Source organism: Pristis pectinata, chromosome 1 (assembly GCF_009764475.1).
Source record: "Pristis pectinata isolate sPriPec2 chromosome 1, sPriPec2.1.pri, whole genome shotgun sequence".
Classification (NCBI taxonomy): domain Eukaryota; kingdom Metazoa; phylum Chordata; class Chondrichthyes; order Rhinopristiformes; family Pristidae; genus Pristis; species Pristis pectinata.
The window spans coordinates 83,411,345-83,426,758 of record NC_067405.1 but is presented as its reverse complement, the minus strand read 5'-3'; the positions used below and the strand labels follow the sequence as shown (position 1 = coordinate 83,426,758).

The following is a 15,414-nucleotide window of genomic DNA, read 5'->3' as shown; positions in this document are numbered from 1 at the left end:
TAGGCAGTACACCTTCTGCCACTTGCCTCAGGGATATGTATACGGTCCTACGCTCTGCCGTGGGATCTTCGCCAGGGTCCTGGATGGGATACCCTGGAGCCTGAACTTTTCTATCTCCCACTACATCGACAACATTGTGCTGCACGGAACGGGTGAAGAATTGGTGGCACAGGCCCTGCACTTACTATGCAACCACTGAAGGGACAGAGGATGGTGCCTTAATCCAGCCAAGATACAAGGCCCCAGCCAGAATGTTTTTCCTGGGTATCCAATGGCACACCGGACATAGCGAGATCCCAGAGAAAGCAAAAGGAAAGGTCCTAAATACAGCAGTCACTACCAACAAGGAGGAAACAGAGCAATTTGTTGGGCTTCTCGGCTACTGGAGGCAGCACAAACCCCACTTGACCATGCCTCTGCAACCACTCTACCAAGTGTCGAGGAGGAAGGCAAACTTCCAGTGGGGACCTGAGCAGCAACAGGCATTCGATGCAGCCAAGCTCGCTGTGGAGGAAGCCCTTTCCCTGGCTCCCACACCCAACAGCAAGGTGTCCCGCACGAACTGCGGGTGTCAACCACCAACACTGCGGCAGAATGGAGTCTCTGGCAGATGATGAAGGGCAAGACAGTCCCCATCGGCTCCTGGACTAAGACCTTTCCAGAAGCAGCCACCGGATACACTCAGTTTGAACGGCAATTGCTTGCTTGCTGCTAGGCATTGACATCGACGGCACACCAAACAGAAGCCTCTCCAGTTACCCTCAGGCCCCACCTGCCCATCATGCAGTGGGTGAAGTCCAAGAATGCCACACACAAGGAGGGCTGTGCCCAGCGCTCCTCGATTGTCAAGTGGAAATAGTACATCACGGACCATGCGAAGAAGGGGCCAGACGGCGTCAGTCGGTTGCACGAGCAGCTGATGGACCTTCCTTGAGCAGGATCCCATCTCGCACAGGAAGACCTCCCTCAATCCCCAGTCTCTTGGGGATGCCCGTATGACGAGCTGACTGAGGATGAAAAGTAAGGAGCTTGGTTTACTGACAGGTCTGGTAGATGGAAGAATGGGAAACACCACTGGAAGGTGGCAACACTACACCCAACCACTGGACTTACCCATGTCTCAGAGGGTGACAGAAGGTCCAGCCAACTGGCCGAACTAGTGGCCACCACCCTGCCTCTGAAAGACGATAAGGGCCCCATCCGACTGCACGCGGACTCCTGGGCTGTTGTGGATGGTAAGGCCGTTTGGATGACCTCGTGGCACCAGCAGGACTGGAACATCCATGGCCGTCCATTATGGGGACAGCCCCACTGTGAACGCATCTGGCAACAGGCTCAGCTGTGGCCCATTACCGTCTAGATGCCCACACTCCCATGAAGGATGAACAGTCCATTGACAACGCTGCTGTCGACAAGTCTACGCAGATTATGAGTCTCACTCCTGCATAGCCGGAGTGCTCGGCGGACTGGGCTCATTGGAAGAGTGGCCAACCAGGGGTGGGGGCACGCAGCAAATGGGCCGAAGCAAGATGGGTATCACTATCCTGTGATGAGGCAGAGACGGCGGTCAACCAATGTGAGAAGTGGCAGACAGTAAAGCACTGTAACTTCCCCATGGGACCGAGAGGGGCAAATCCGACATGGAAGTGGCACCAGACAAGTTTGGCAGATTGACTACATTGGCCCGCTGCCACCGCAGAATAAGAAGCACATCTTGACCACTGTGGACACTTATTCAGGAGGACTGACTGCATTTCCCTGCAGCCATGCAGACCAGGGAAGCACTACAAAAGGACTGCAACGGCTATCATCAATATATGGAACACCAGGGGAAATACAGTCGGATAATGAATCTCACTTCTCCGGATCACAAGTCCAGGAGTGGGCTGCCCTGCGATTCCGGTGTATTGTGGGTCTTCCATATCCCCTACTACGCCCAGGCATCAGGACTTATCCAGCGGATGAATGGACTTCTGAAGCAGCAGATAAGACTACTGACGCTGACCCACACATTGCAGGGGTGGTTAGGAGTACTGCAGCAGGTTGTGGGCAATTTAAGTGCCTGACCCTCTAAATACGGAGGCACACCTATGTCTCAACACATGGCCATTGCCAACAACCCAAAGGGGGACAAGGTAACTTTGCCAAGGCAGGACTCAGGGAAGGTATGCGTTAGTTTCCCCCAGAAAGGGCCAGGAAAAGGAGAGATGGTGGCCTGTGGACCTGGTAACACATGATGGGTAAGCAGCAGAGGGGGAACCAGGACTAATGTGCTTGAACACCCAGCAGTTGACAAAAAGAGAGTGAGTGTATGTGATTGATCCACAGGTATTGGTATTGGTTTATCATTGTTACTTGTACCAAGGTACAGTGAAAAACTTGTCTTGCATAATGATCATACGGGTCAATTCATTACACAGTGCAGTTACATTGAGTTAGTAGAGAGTGCATTCATGTAGTACAGGTAAAAACAATAATAGTACAGAGTAAAGTGTCACAGCTACAGAGAAAGTGCAGCGCAGGTAGACAATAAGGTGCAAGGTCATAACAAGGTAGATTGTGAGGTCAAGAGTCCATCTCATCATATAAGGGAACCATTCAATAGTCTTATCACAGTGGGATAGAAGCTGTCCTTGAGCCTGGTGGTATGTGCCCTCAGGCTCCTGTATCTTCTGCCTGATGGGAGAGGAGAGAATGACCTGGGTGGGTGGGGCCTTTGATTATGCTGGCTGCTTCACCAAGGGAGTGAGAGGTATAGACAGAGTCCATGGAGGGGAGGCTGGTTTCCGTGATGCGCTGGGCTGTGTCCACAACTTTCTGCAGTTTCTTGCGGTCCTGGGCAGAGCAGTTGCCATACCAAGCTGTGATGCATTCAGATAGGATGCTTTCTATGGTGCATCAATAAAAGCTGGTGAGGGTCAAAGAGGACATACAGAATTTCTTTAGCCTCCTGAGGAAGTAGAAGTGCTGGTGAGCTTTCTTGGCCATGGCGTCTATGTGATTGGACCAGGACAGGCTGTTGGTGATGTTCACTCCCAGGAACTTGAAGCTCTTAACCCTCTTGACCTCAGCACCATTGATGTAGACAGGTGCATGTACCCACCCCTTTTCCTGAAGTCAATGACCAGCTCTTTTATTTTGTTGACATTGAGGGAAAGGTTGTTATCATGACACCATTCCACTAAGTTCTCTATCTCCTTCCAGTACCCCGACTCATCGTTATTTGAGATACGGCCTACAACGGTGGTATCATCTGCAAACTTGTAGATGGAGTTAGAGCAGAATCTGGCCACACAGTCATGAGCGTATAGGGAGTAGAGTAGAGGGCTGAGGACGCAGCCTTATGGGGCACCAATACTGAGAGTAATCGTGCTGGAGGTGTTGCTGCCTATCCTCACTGATTGCAGTCTGTTGGTCAGAAAGTCAAGGACCCAGTTACAGAGGGAGGTGTTGAGTCCCAGGTCTCGAAGTTTGGTAACAAGTTTGTTTGCAGAGCCTTTACGTAGGTGTCTTTGCTGTCCAGATGCTCCAGAGCTGAGTGTAGGGCCAGGGACATGGTGTCCACTGCAGACTTGTTTCGGCGATAGGCGAATTGCAGTGGGTCGAGATTGTCTGGGAGGCTGGAGTTGATGACCATGACAAGCCTCTCAAAGCACTTCATGATGGTGGATGTCAGAGGCACTGGTCGGTAGTCATTAAGGCATGTTAACTTGCTTTTCTTCGGTACCGGGAGATGAAGCTGATATTTCTAGTCCTGATGGTGGTCAACTGTACGGATGCCTCTGCCTACATCAACGAGGTTTCAATCTGAAACTCCTTCCTCTCCCTCTGTTATGAATACGCCGGCCACCTAAACTCATCCGCCTGATGGATCTGCACACCGGTGCCTCACTATGGCGAAGGAGGGATTCCACTCTGGGCCATACCCCTGAATGAGAGAGAACAGTTGTCTGTATGGGCCTCCTCCAATACGACCAGGAGAAGTGCAGCCAGGGCCTGTGCCCATTGCACTGACTGTGGGTGTCACTGTTTTGAGGGGTGGTAGCACCCATCACTCCTGCACCCCAATGCCACGAGCGATTTAAATAAAATGGTCCTGGGAGTACACAGCGAGCAGCAAGTAGAGGCCACCTGCTACTGTAATAATGAAGGGAAAGGGACCTTCATCGGTAACAGCCTGTGTACTCGTTACACCACTGCAGACCCCCCCTGCCCCAGTCAATGGTACCTACTGAGTATGCAGAGGGAAGGCATACCCCTGTCTTCCTGGAATGCCAGGTGACCTGTGGGGCTCATGGCCAGATCCTGAACCCTGGAGAGGGTGCTGTTGTCTGGCATGCAGCACCTGAAGGACCTGAGGGACCACCCCTGCCTGACCCGAGCTAAAAGGGCGATCACTGAGGCCGAATGGTTTGGGATGATAGCCTCTCCTGCCTGTGGAGTGGCAACAGCACCCAGAGAGCTGATTAATATGGCCTCAGCCATAGAAGCTCTCACAAATAGGACTTCCACTGCCTTTAGTGAGGTTAAAGAAGCCCTCACTGAGCTGTCAGCAGACTTAGTGGCTGTCCAACAGTAGCCCTGCAGAACCGGATGGCCATAGACTTCACCCTGGCTGAGAAAGGGGGCACATGCGCACTAATTGGCCAAGAGTGCTGTACCTATATTGAAACCGTTCTGATAACATCACAAACCTGGCTAGCCACATTCAAAGGAGAGTGGAAAAGATGCACAAGGTCGGGGAACAATATCATGATTATTACACTCCTGGGGGTTGGTGGCCCTTTGGAACAATAAGGCATTGGTGGTCTACTATGGTACATTGGGGTCTGACAATACGGGTAATAATATCAGCTTTTATATTACTCCGCTGTATATGTAGGCTAACGAGTAAACCAAGGGGATGGGCGGGGATGTCATAGACTGTAATTGCCCTCTGGCCGAGGGGTGGAATGTAGTAAGAATCCTGAAATGTCGGCCAGAGAGCGCAAGGAACAATTGCTGGGATCAAATGTGTGTGTGCGTGGGGGAAGGGTGACCTGGGTGCTAGGTAACCGAGGTATTGTCTCTGCAGACATAAGCCTGCAGTGCCCGAGGCAATGGTCACGTTATGGATTGACCCAGGTAGGGGCGGAGAGAGGCGACCAGGGTTTAAAAGAGTGAGCACACCGGTGATGAGGTCTCTTGGATTTGGGCTCACCACAGGTTAGGTCGCAAATGACACTGTGGACTGATTGGAACAGGACGCTGCAGTTAACCAGGCTCAGGCGCGCTTCCAAGATAAGTATCACTTGTTGTAACTTAGCAATAAAGTGTGTTGTGCGCAGCATTGTGTGTGCAAGGCTTATTTCTATTGGATCTGCGAACAATCCTGCTTAACTTTGCACAACAGTGTCTGAAGAAGAAGTTTTGTTCTTAGATGGTGGTTGATATCTGATGGGGTGACGGAGGCAGAAAAACTCACAACATTTAAAAATTATTCAGATGAGCACTTGAAATGCCATGGCATAGAAGGCCATAAACTGAGTGATGGAAGCTGGGGTTAGCCGTTCACAGACACAGTGGGCTGAAGGGCCAGTTTGCGCAGTGTACGAATACATGACTCCAGCTCCAGGTTGATCCACAAAGGGTTACGAGTCCAAATTGCACAGATAATGCCTTTTATTCCCTGAATCCAGAAGATTAAGGGGTGGTTTAATTGATGTGCTAAATGATAAGTGAAGGACAAATGAAAACAAAATATTTTCTCTGATGGGAGAGTGCAGAACTAAGGGATAGAATAGGATTTGAACCACATTGTTCAGGGTGATATCCAGAGGACATGGAGGTTGGGGCAAATCTGGAGCTCTTCCCGCAAACACAGTCGATGCTGGGGCTGGGGATCAAATTAAAATTATAAAGCTGCGATTGATGTTTTTGTTTCATTAGAGAAAGATGTTAAGGGTTATGAAACCCAAGAGAGTGAGATAGGGTGCAATTGAATGACAGAATCAGATAGGGTGCAATTGAATGACAGAACTATCTTGAGATCTGAATATTTATGTTCCTATGTGTCAGAATTAGTCATTGATCTTGGTGATTCATTGCACTGGTGAAAGGCTTCATATTTACAAGATAGTATTATGGTGGTTCAATACCTGAGAACACTGAACCCCAGGGTGGGGAAGATGCATTGTGATGGGAGTCTCATAATTTTGAGCAAAGGTGTGAAAAAGGCAATATTAAATTGGTCTCATCTTTCACACATAACCAATTTTTACTTCTGCCTGTCTTAATCAAAAGGAAAATTGAGCATGACTGGTGTGATCACATCTGTTTAATCATAGAAGGGGATTCTGTTAGATCCATTGTGTTTATTGAGGTGGATAAAGGGAGGGAGGGAGATTTGTTCTAAGGTACATACAGCGATAAATATATTTCTGTACCCAAATACAGAAGTCTTCATTGTGTCAATTACATAACCCTTGAAAAAGTGCGAGGGAATGGAAGCTTTATGGACTCAAGGGAACAGATGAGACACATGGACTCAAGGACTCAAGGACTTGAGGCACATGGACTCAAGGCTCTCAATAACATCTTTAATGCTTCTTCTCCATTTTGAGTGGTTGTGGACTTGGTCCCCAGGAGTCAAGGAGGATGTAATTATGAGAACAGCATCAATTAAAGGAGGTGGAACATCACCTGTTGATCTGCTTCCCTGTCACAGAAAGACAGGGATAATCTGAAAGGATACACATCCTGATGTGGGTCCAAAACAGAAGCAGATTAGCTAAAGGGGCACTTACCAGACTTTCATTCCCATTGTGCAGTGGAATAATGGGAGTATGTAATAGAATGGGAAGAACCCACCCAAGGAAGAGATAGAGTGAGTCAACAATACTTGGAGTCCAAACGTTTGCAAGCATCATGGCTATCCAGTGTTAACTGCAGTCAACATGAGCTATTATAGAAAAGTTAAAGTTTATCATCCCAACTTCATCTGGTCGATGCAAGTCTTCAAACTCCACATAAGCCTTCTCCCACCTGACTTCATTCAACCCCACTTGTATATCCTACTCTTTAATCTGATTTAAAACAAAAACATGTAGTTCATTAAATTTTTATTTATTCTTTTCTCCCAGTTAGACTCATCTGGTCTCCAGTAAAGGCACTGCTGGTGCTCATTTCAGCCACTTCCCATGGCAGCATTTCCACATTCTCACCGCTCTCTGATTGATGACATTTCTCTTATTTCCTCCTAGATATTTTAGTGACCACCTTACATTATTTAGCCTAGTTTGAATACCATATATTTAACCACAGCATGAGAATGCTTACTTCCATGCTCACCTCTGGGATTAAGGGACATCAAAAACAGCACTCCTCCCCCCTCCATCAGCTCCCCTCAATAGCCCCCTGAGTAAAGACAAGGGACTCCAAGTTCTCTTCATGGACCATGGAGTTCCAAACGCCAGGTGACGAGGCTAGGCCACCTATCCCTTGCATCTGCTCTCCTGTTCACTGAGATAATGACTAATCTGAATACTGATAGTTACCCATCTTTGCTTCATTCACTTTGATGCCATTACCAACAAAAGATCTATCGGTCCAAAGCCTGAAAGGTTCATGAGGACAACTCCAGATTTACTCAGCCTTTTGTATGAGAGGTATTTCTTGACTTCAACATGAATAACGTTCTTTCCCTGTATTTCCCATAACAGTTCATTTGAAGATTCTATTGGATTGCTATCTCCAGCTGCTTCTATATAAAGTGGAATTTAAGAGAAGCACACACAGAGTAAAACTCCAGTGCCAAATTCAGACTTAATTCAGGAAAAACATAAATTTCAATGTAAGCAGGCCAGAGTTGTCCGGGTTTAACAACAGCTAGATTTCCTGGGCTAGTATAGAAAGAAAGAACTTGAGTAGGATTAATGACCTCCCCCATTGATCTGAATGGAGTTTCTAGTCCTATAGAATAGATGGGAAGAAGCTAAATTTAGTAATGTATTACTATTTAACTTTATTTTAATGCTTTAATTATTTCTTAGTATTTGAATAGTTTCTAATCAATTGTTTGTTGTTAATTTTTAGTAATCTGATTATTTAGTTACATACAACCCCTGTATTATGGCAGTTTGTGTAACAGAAATTCGCGTTTACTCAATTCACAAATCACTGCCAAAAATATGGCATACTGAATGAAAATTCACTCTTACAAAAGTTATGTATCTACCTGTATCTACTTACTTAATTAATTAAAACAATTATATGAGCTTTTAATTGTTTCTGCACAACGTTTAGAAATTATTATAAAGCATTTAACAGAGTGTGAGGCTTGACCCTAGTCTTGCCTCCTGTCAAAGGCTGCTCGTGGACTCTAAGGGGCACCTGAGATCTTGTTTCCCTCACGAGACCTTCCCCAGGTGCGGAGGATCAAGTTCCTGTTTTCATGTCCTTCAGAACTCTTATTTTTTTTATATACTCATGCAAAGGATGTGGGCTTCTCAGGGTGAATCAGAAATTAATTGCTTATCCCTTGTTGCTGGTGGTGAGCTAGAGGTGTGGCTTCTCAGGGTGAGTCAGAAATTAATTGCTTATCCCTTGTTGCTGGTGGTGAGCTAGAGGTGTGGGTATACCCACAATGTTGTTAGACAGAGTTCCAGGATTTTGACCCAGCAACGGTGAAGGACTGGTGATATATTTCTAAGTCAGGATGGTGTGTGGCTTGGAGGGGAACTTCCAGGCGGTGGTGTCCCATGCTTTTGTTGCCCTTGTCCTTCTAGCTGGTACAGGTTGTGGGTTTGGAAGGTGCTGTCTATGGAGTCTTGTTGAGTTGCTGCAGTGTATCCTGTAGATGGTACAAACTGCTCTTACTGTGTGTCTATGGTGGAGTGAGTGAATGGCTGTGGATGAGGTGCCTATGAACCTGGCCCCTATATCCTGTATGGTGTAGAGCTTCTTAAGTATTGTTGAAGCTGCACTCATCCAGGCAAGTGGAGAGCATTTCTATTGCACTCCTGACTTGAGCCTAGTAGAGGGTGGACGGGTTTTTGGGATTAAGTGGTGAGTTACTCGCTGCAGGATTTTTAGCCTTTAACCTGCTGTTGTGGTCACATTGTTGTGGTCACATTGTGTACTTGGCTACTCTAGTTCAGATTTTGGTCAATGGAAACTCCTAGGAAATTGTTAATGGGGGATTCAGTGATGGTAATGCCATCGAATGTCAGGAGGTGATCGCTGTATTTTCTCCTATTGGATATTGTCATTGCCTGGCACTCGTGTGGCGCCAATGTTACTTGTATTCCCTTTTGTCACTTACTTTCTCCTGTCTTCCAACCCTTTCACAAACTTTGCTTTCTGTTCCTCCCCTCACCTCACTTCTCTTCAGCATTGTCTAATTTCCAGCTTTACTCAGTTCTGACGCAAAGGCATTGACCCAAAACGTTAACCGCTCCTCTCTCCACAGAAGGTGCCTGACCTGTTGAGCGTTTCCAGCATCCTCTGCCTTTGATTCAGGTTTCCAGCGTCTGAAGTATTTTGTTGACACGCCCCACTGCACCATGCAGAACTTCAAGCAGACAGCTCTGCCATCTTCTGAGGGCAACAAGGACTGGACAATGAGGAATGTGTAATAAATGTTGGCCTTGCCAGCAAGGCCCATCAATGTCTCATGAGGGAATAAATAAGCACCGAGGCAACCACCAGAGATTTTGATAGATATATTGATCGATAAATATCAGTCAGGACAAAAGGGAGAAAACCACCCCAATTACCGCCATGGAATCAGATTTACCCACACAGAAGGTGCCATGAATGGGTCCTGCCTCTGTAGGAATGGTCCCCATTCATCCTTTGAGAAGATTCCCTGACTGAGCTGGAGCGATCCTCCTCTGCGAATGGTTCCTGCAAGTGGACAAGTGTGACTGCCCCCATCCAGGATGTTTTTGGTCGAGCTGCCCCTTTAAGCGCGCCCCCGCGCGACGGGAGCAGCCCCTTTAAGGAGCGGCGCGCGGCACTGCGGTCTCCGCGCGGGGGGAGGGGCATCGGCGCCGCGGGTCGTGGTAGGTCGGTCGGTCGGTCGGTCAGGTTCTCGGGTTGTTTCCTTGCCGTGGGCAGTCGGGCTCTGGAGGGCCCCGGAGGTGAGGGGAGAGAGAGGTGGGTGGGAGGGGAGGTGGGTGGGAGAGAGAGGTGGGTGGGAGGGGAGGGGAGAGAGAGGTGGGTGGGAGGGGAGGGGAGAGAGAGGTGGGTGGGAGGGGAGGGGAGAGAGAGGTGGGTGGGAGGGGAGGGGAGAGAGAGGTGGGTGGGAGGGGAGGGGAGAGAGAGGTGGGTGGGAGGGGAGGGGAGAGAGAGGTGGGTGGGAGGGGAGGGGAGAGAGAGGTGGGTGGGAGGGGAGGGGAGAGAGAGGTGGGTGGGAGGGGAGGGGAGAGAGAGGTGGGTGGGAGGGGAGGGGAGAGAGAGGTGGGTGGGAGGGGAGAGAGAGGTGGGTGGGAGGGGAGAGAGAGGTGGGTGGGAGGGGAGAGAGAGGTGGGTGGGAGGGGAGGGGAGAGAGAGGTGGGTGGGAGGGGAGGGGAGAGAGAGGTGGGTGGGAGGGGAGGGGAGAGAGAGGTGGGTGGGAGGGGAGGGAGAGGTGGGAGGGAGGGAGGGGAGGGAGAGGTGGGAGGGGGGGAGGGAGAGGTGGGAGGGAGGGAGGGGAGGGGAGAGAGAGGTGGGTGGGAGGGGAGGGGAGAGAGAGGTGGGTGGGAGGGGAGGGGAGAGAGAGGTGGGTGGGAGGGGAGGGGAGAGAGAGGTGGGTGGGAGGGGAGGGGAGAGAGAGGTGGGTGGGAGGGGAGGGGAGAGAGAGGTGGGTGGGAGGGGAGGGGAGAGAGAGGTGGGTGGGAGGGGAGGGGAGAGAGAGGTGGGTGGGAGGGGAGAGAGAGGTGGGTGGGAGGGGAGAGAGAGGTGGGTGGGAGGGGAGAGAGAGGTGGGTGGGAGGGGAGGGGAGAGAGAGGTGGGTGGGAGGGGAGGGGAGAGAGAGGTGGGTGGGAGGGGAGGGAGAGGTGGGAGGGAGGGGAGGAGAGGTGGGAGGGGGGAGGGAGAGGTGGGAGGGAGGGAGGGGAGGGGAGAGAGAGGTGGGTGGGAGGGGAGGGGAGAGAGAGGTGGGTGGGAGGGGAGGGGAGAGAGAGGTGGGTGGGAGGGGAGGGGAGAGAGAGGTGGGTGGGAGGGGAGGGGAGAGAGAGGTGGGTGGGAGGGGAGAGAGAGGTGGGTGGGAGGGGAGGGGAGAGAGAGGTGGGTGGGAGGGGAGGGGAGAGAGAGGTGGGTGGAGGGGAGGGAGAGGTGGGAGGGAGGGAGGGGAGGGAGAGGTGGGAGGGGGGGAGGGAGAGGTGGGAGGGAGGGAGGGAGAGGTGGGAGGGGAGGGGAGAGAGAGGTGGGTGGGAGGGGAGGGGAGAGAGAGGTGGGTGGGAGGGGAGGGGAGAGAGAGGTGGGTGGGAGGGGAGGGAGAGGTGGGAGGGGAGGGGAGGGAGAGGTGGGAGGGGAGGGGAGGGAGAGGTGGGTGGGAGGGGAGGGAGAGGTGGGTGGGAGGGAGAGGTGGGTGGGAGGGGAGGGGAGGGAGAGGTGGGTGGGAGGGGAGGGGAGGGAGAGGTGGGTGGGAGGGGAGGGGAGGGAGAGGTGGGTGGGAGGGGAGGGGAGAGAGAGGTGGGTGGGAGGGGAGGGGAGAGAGGTGGGAGGGGAGGGGAGAGAGAGGTGGGTGGGAGGGGAGGGGAGAGAGAGGTGGGTGGGAGGGGAGGGGAGAGAGAGGTGGGTGGGAGGGGAGGGGAGAGAGAGGTGGGTGGGAGGGGAGGGAGAGGTGGGTGGGAGGGGAGGGAGAGGTGGGTGGGAGGGAGGGAGGGGAGGGAGAGGTGGGTGGGAGGGGAGGGAGAGGTGGGTGGGAGGGGAGGGGAGAGAGAGGTGGGAGGGGAGGGAGAGGTGGGTGGGTGGGAGGGGAGGGAGAGGTGGGTGGGAGGGAGGGGAGGGAGAGGTGGGTGGGAGGGAGGGGAGGGAGAGGTGGGTGGGAGGGAGGGGAGGGAGAGGTGGGTGGGAGGGGAGGGGAGGGAGAGGTGGGTGGGAGGGGAGGGAGAGGTGGGTGGGAGGGGAGGGAGAGGTGGGGGGGAGGGGAGGGAGAGGTGGGGGGGAGGGGAGAGAGAGGTGGGGGGAGGGGAGGGGAGAGAGAGGTGGGGGGAGGGGAGGGGAGAGAGGTGGGGGGGAGGGGAGGGGAGAGGAGAGAGAGGTGGGGGGGAGGGGAGGGGAGAGGAGAGAGAGGTGGGGGGAGGGGAGGGGAGAGGAGAGAGAGGTGGGGGGAGGGGAGGGGAGAGGAGAGAGAGGTGGGGGGAGGGGAGAGGAGAGAGGTGGGGGGGAGGGGAGAGAGGGAAAGGAGAAGAAGGGTTGTGGTGTCCGGCCTGGGGGACAGGGAGGTGCTGTCGAGATGGTGGGGAGGCAGTGTCTGGCCTGGGGTAAGGGGACGTGCTGTCGGTGGGGGTGTCTGGCTGTATAACCCTGACTCTTTATGCCTTTTGTTATTTTTTTGATCTAGTTCATCCCAGACCCTTCTCTCTCAATAGCCTTGCAACATTTCACCAAATATAAACTTCCGGAAGGTACTAAAATTTTTGACCCCCCTCCGGTTATTCTCCTGCCACAGGAACTGGTTTCTCCTGATGTACTCCATCAAACCTCTTTTTAATTTTTAACTTGTAGCATTGTTAAGGGATATTTAACTCATTTATAAGTTATTTATTTATTAGTCACATGTATGTCAAAGCATACAGTGAAATGCGTCTTTCTGCGTTACTGAGAATGTGCTAGGGGCAGCCCACAAGTGTCGCCACTCGTCCGGCTCCAACATAGCATGCTTGCAGCTCCTAACCTGTGCATCTTTGGAATGTGGGAGGAAACCCACGCAGACACGGGGAGAATGTACAAACTCCTTACAGAGGTGGGAATTGAACCCCGGTCGCTAGCGCTGTAATAACGTTACACTAACCGTTACACTACTGTGCTGGCTCATGGTACCTGTTCATAGTTCAGCAATTGCATCATTCTCTTACCCAACTGTCTCTATCCAACCCTCATTCATTTTAAAGGCCCTGATTGTTTCCACCAGCCTCCCAAGCAATGAAATACAGATCCTAACAACAGTTTACCTAACCCCAACTCTAAGGCAGTCTTTATGCTCCAGTCAAGGCTCCTCATTCATTCAATCAACATGGGATGAGTATTGCAATTTTCTGTGATCACAGGACATTAGAATTTTGGTTAAACATTAAATGAACAATTTTACGTCACTTTTACTTTTTTTAACCTCCTGGAAAGTTTTCCCTTGAATCCACCTCTACCTTTTGCCCAAAACTTTTTATCTAGGGAGTGGAGACTCTGTGTCTCCATTCAGTCTAGATGAAGGGTCTCAACCCAAAACATCAACAGTCATTTCCCTGCACAAGTGCTTCCTGACCCATTGAATTTCTCAAGCATTGTTTTTTCCCATATTGGGGGGGGGGGGGGGGGGTGTTACTGTTGGGACTTCACACCCATCATGTGTCCTTAATTGGAAAATAATAAAAGTGACATGAAGCTGTTCAGTATTTAACCAAAGTCCAAAGGTCCTTCAGGCACAAGAAAAGTGCTGTACTTGTCCTCTGATTGGATGCAATGAAGTGAATTGGGAAGAGCCTTGAATGAAATGTAAAGGCCAATTGGGACGAATAGCTTGTTTTATGCACTGACTAGAATCAGAATGGTACTGCACAGGAGTCCAGTTAGTTTCTCTTGCCAAGTTCTTGCACTTTTTGTTCTTTAATTATTTGGCCAGTACCTGTTTGGAAGCTTGTGTCGAATCAGTTTCCATGCTCCCTCGGGCTCTGAATTCCAACGGTCTTTTTTTTTATCCCCCCCCCCCCATAGTCATCTCTGATTCTTGTGATGATCACCCGAAATCTGTGCCTTTCAGCCACATCTCAATTGCTCCATTTTCAGTCTACATTTCTTGCACCTCTTGTATCTGGTCTATATATGACTCCAGTCCCATAGTGCCCCAGTTTTAGTGCTCTTTGGAGAAACAAGATACTGCAGATGCTGGAATCTGAAGCAAAAAAAAACACTGGAGGAACTCAGTGGGTTGTGTGGAATGGGGAGGGGAATTAAAATAGCTAGCAACAGGGAGCTCCAATTACATTGGCTCTGTGGAGCAGTCTTTATACCAAACCTACTCCGGCACCACTCCCCAACTTTCACTGCTATACCAACAAATGCATTGGTGCTGCCTCCTGCCCTCGTGCAGAATTCATTGCTTTCATCAACTTCACTACCAACTGTGACATCCCTCGGTCTCCTCCACCTCATGTTCTGCCTGGGTAGTCTACAACATGAGGGCATGAACATTAAATTCTCCCAGTAAACTGCACCCCCTCTCCCCCTCATTCTCCCCATTTTCCTCTCTCCTCCTGATCTACTCAGTTACCCCCACACACATGCACCCTCCCCTCCCCATCTGGCCATCACCTGCACACTTCCCACTGGGTCCCCTCCTCCACTGTTCCCATCTGGCCTCCCCACCTCCCTCGCTCGATTCCATGCTCCACCATCCTCTCTATCAGATTCCATCATCTTCAGCTCTTTCACTTCCACTGATTATCTCCCAGCCTCTGTCATTATTTCCACTCTCCCCTCCTCCATTTGCCTATCACCCCTCCTCATCTGGATCCACGTATTACCTGCCAGCTCTTGCTCCACTTCTTTCCCCTCACCGCTTTATACTGGTCATCTCCACTCTATCAGTCCAGATGAAGGATCTCGACCTGAAATGTCAACTGTCCATATCCCGCGCCCCCCCCCCCCACAACTGCTGCCTGACTCGCTGAATTCATCCAGCATTGTTTTTAGTTGTCCCTGACTGGCTCAGTTAACCACTTGGATGTTTCAGATTAATGTCAGTGGTTCAAGACCACCACCACCACCACAGAGCTGGAGAACTGTGAAATGCCTCCTTCAAATCTTCCTTCGAGTGTTGCTTGTAGAACAATCTCAGATTCGCTTGTAGAACAATCTCAGATTCTCTTGATCTTGTAATAGAAGAGCAGCTTGATTTTCTTAATTGGGGAGTGAGCAGAAGGTTGTTAAAGAGTTCAGACATTCAAAGTGTGTCTGGGGGCGGGGGGTCGGGGGGGGGAGAGAAATGTTGAGTTGGATAGACGGCATTTATGATTAACGTGTCTAGTGAATGGCCTTTCATTAAAAAGTGGTCCGATGACAGGTCAATGAAATGAACTTGTAACACATGTTGAGTATTTCATAAGAAATGGGAGCAGGAGTTGGGACACTGCAATACCATCCGACAAGATCTTGGCTGATCTTCGCCATTTTAGCATCTTCTACACAATCATTATCCACGAGGAAGAAGGGCAGGGACTTCCTGTGGGTAAC

General features: G+C 50.8%; 1 protein-coding gene across 2 annotated transcripts in view; it reads left to right on the top strand.

Moving 5' to 3' along the window:
• The first annotated feature begins 10,032 nt into the window (after positions 1-10,032).
• The window catches only part of ptgr2 (prostaglandin reductase 2), a 37,532-nt gene continuing 32,150 nt past the window's right edge, over positions 10,033-15,414 (top strand). For both annotated transcript variants that reach the window (XM_052011372.1, XM_052011362.1), the window contains exons 1-2: positions 10,033-10,121; positions 12,530-12,593. The gene's annotated coding sequence lies outside the window, so the exon portion shown is untranslated. The remainder of the gene's footprint in view (positions 10,122-12,529; positions 12,594-15,414) is intronic.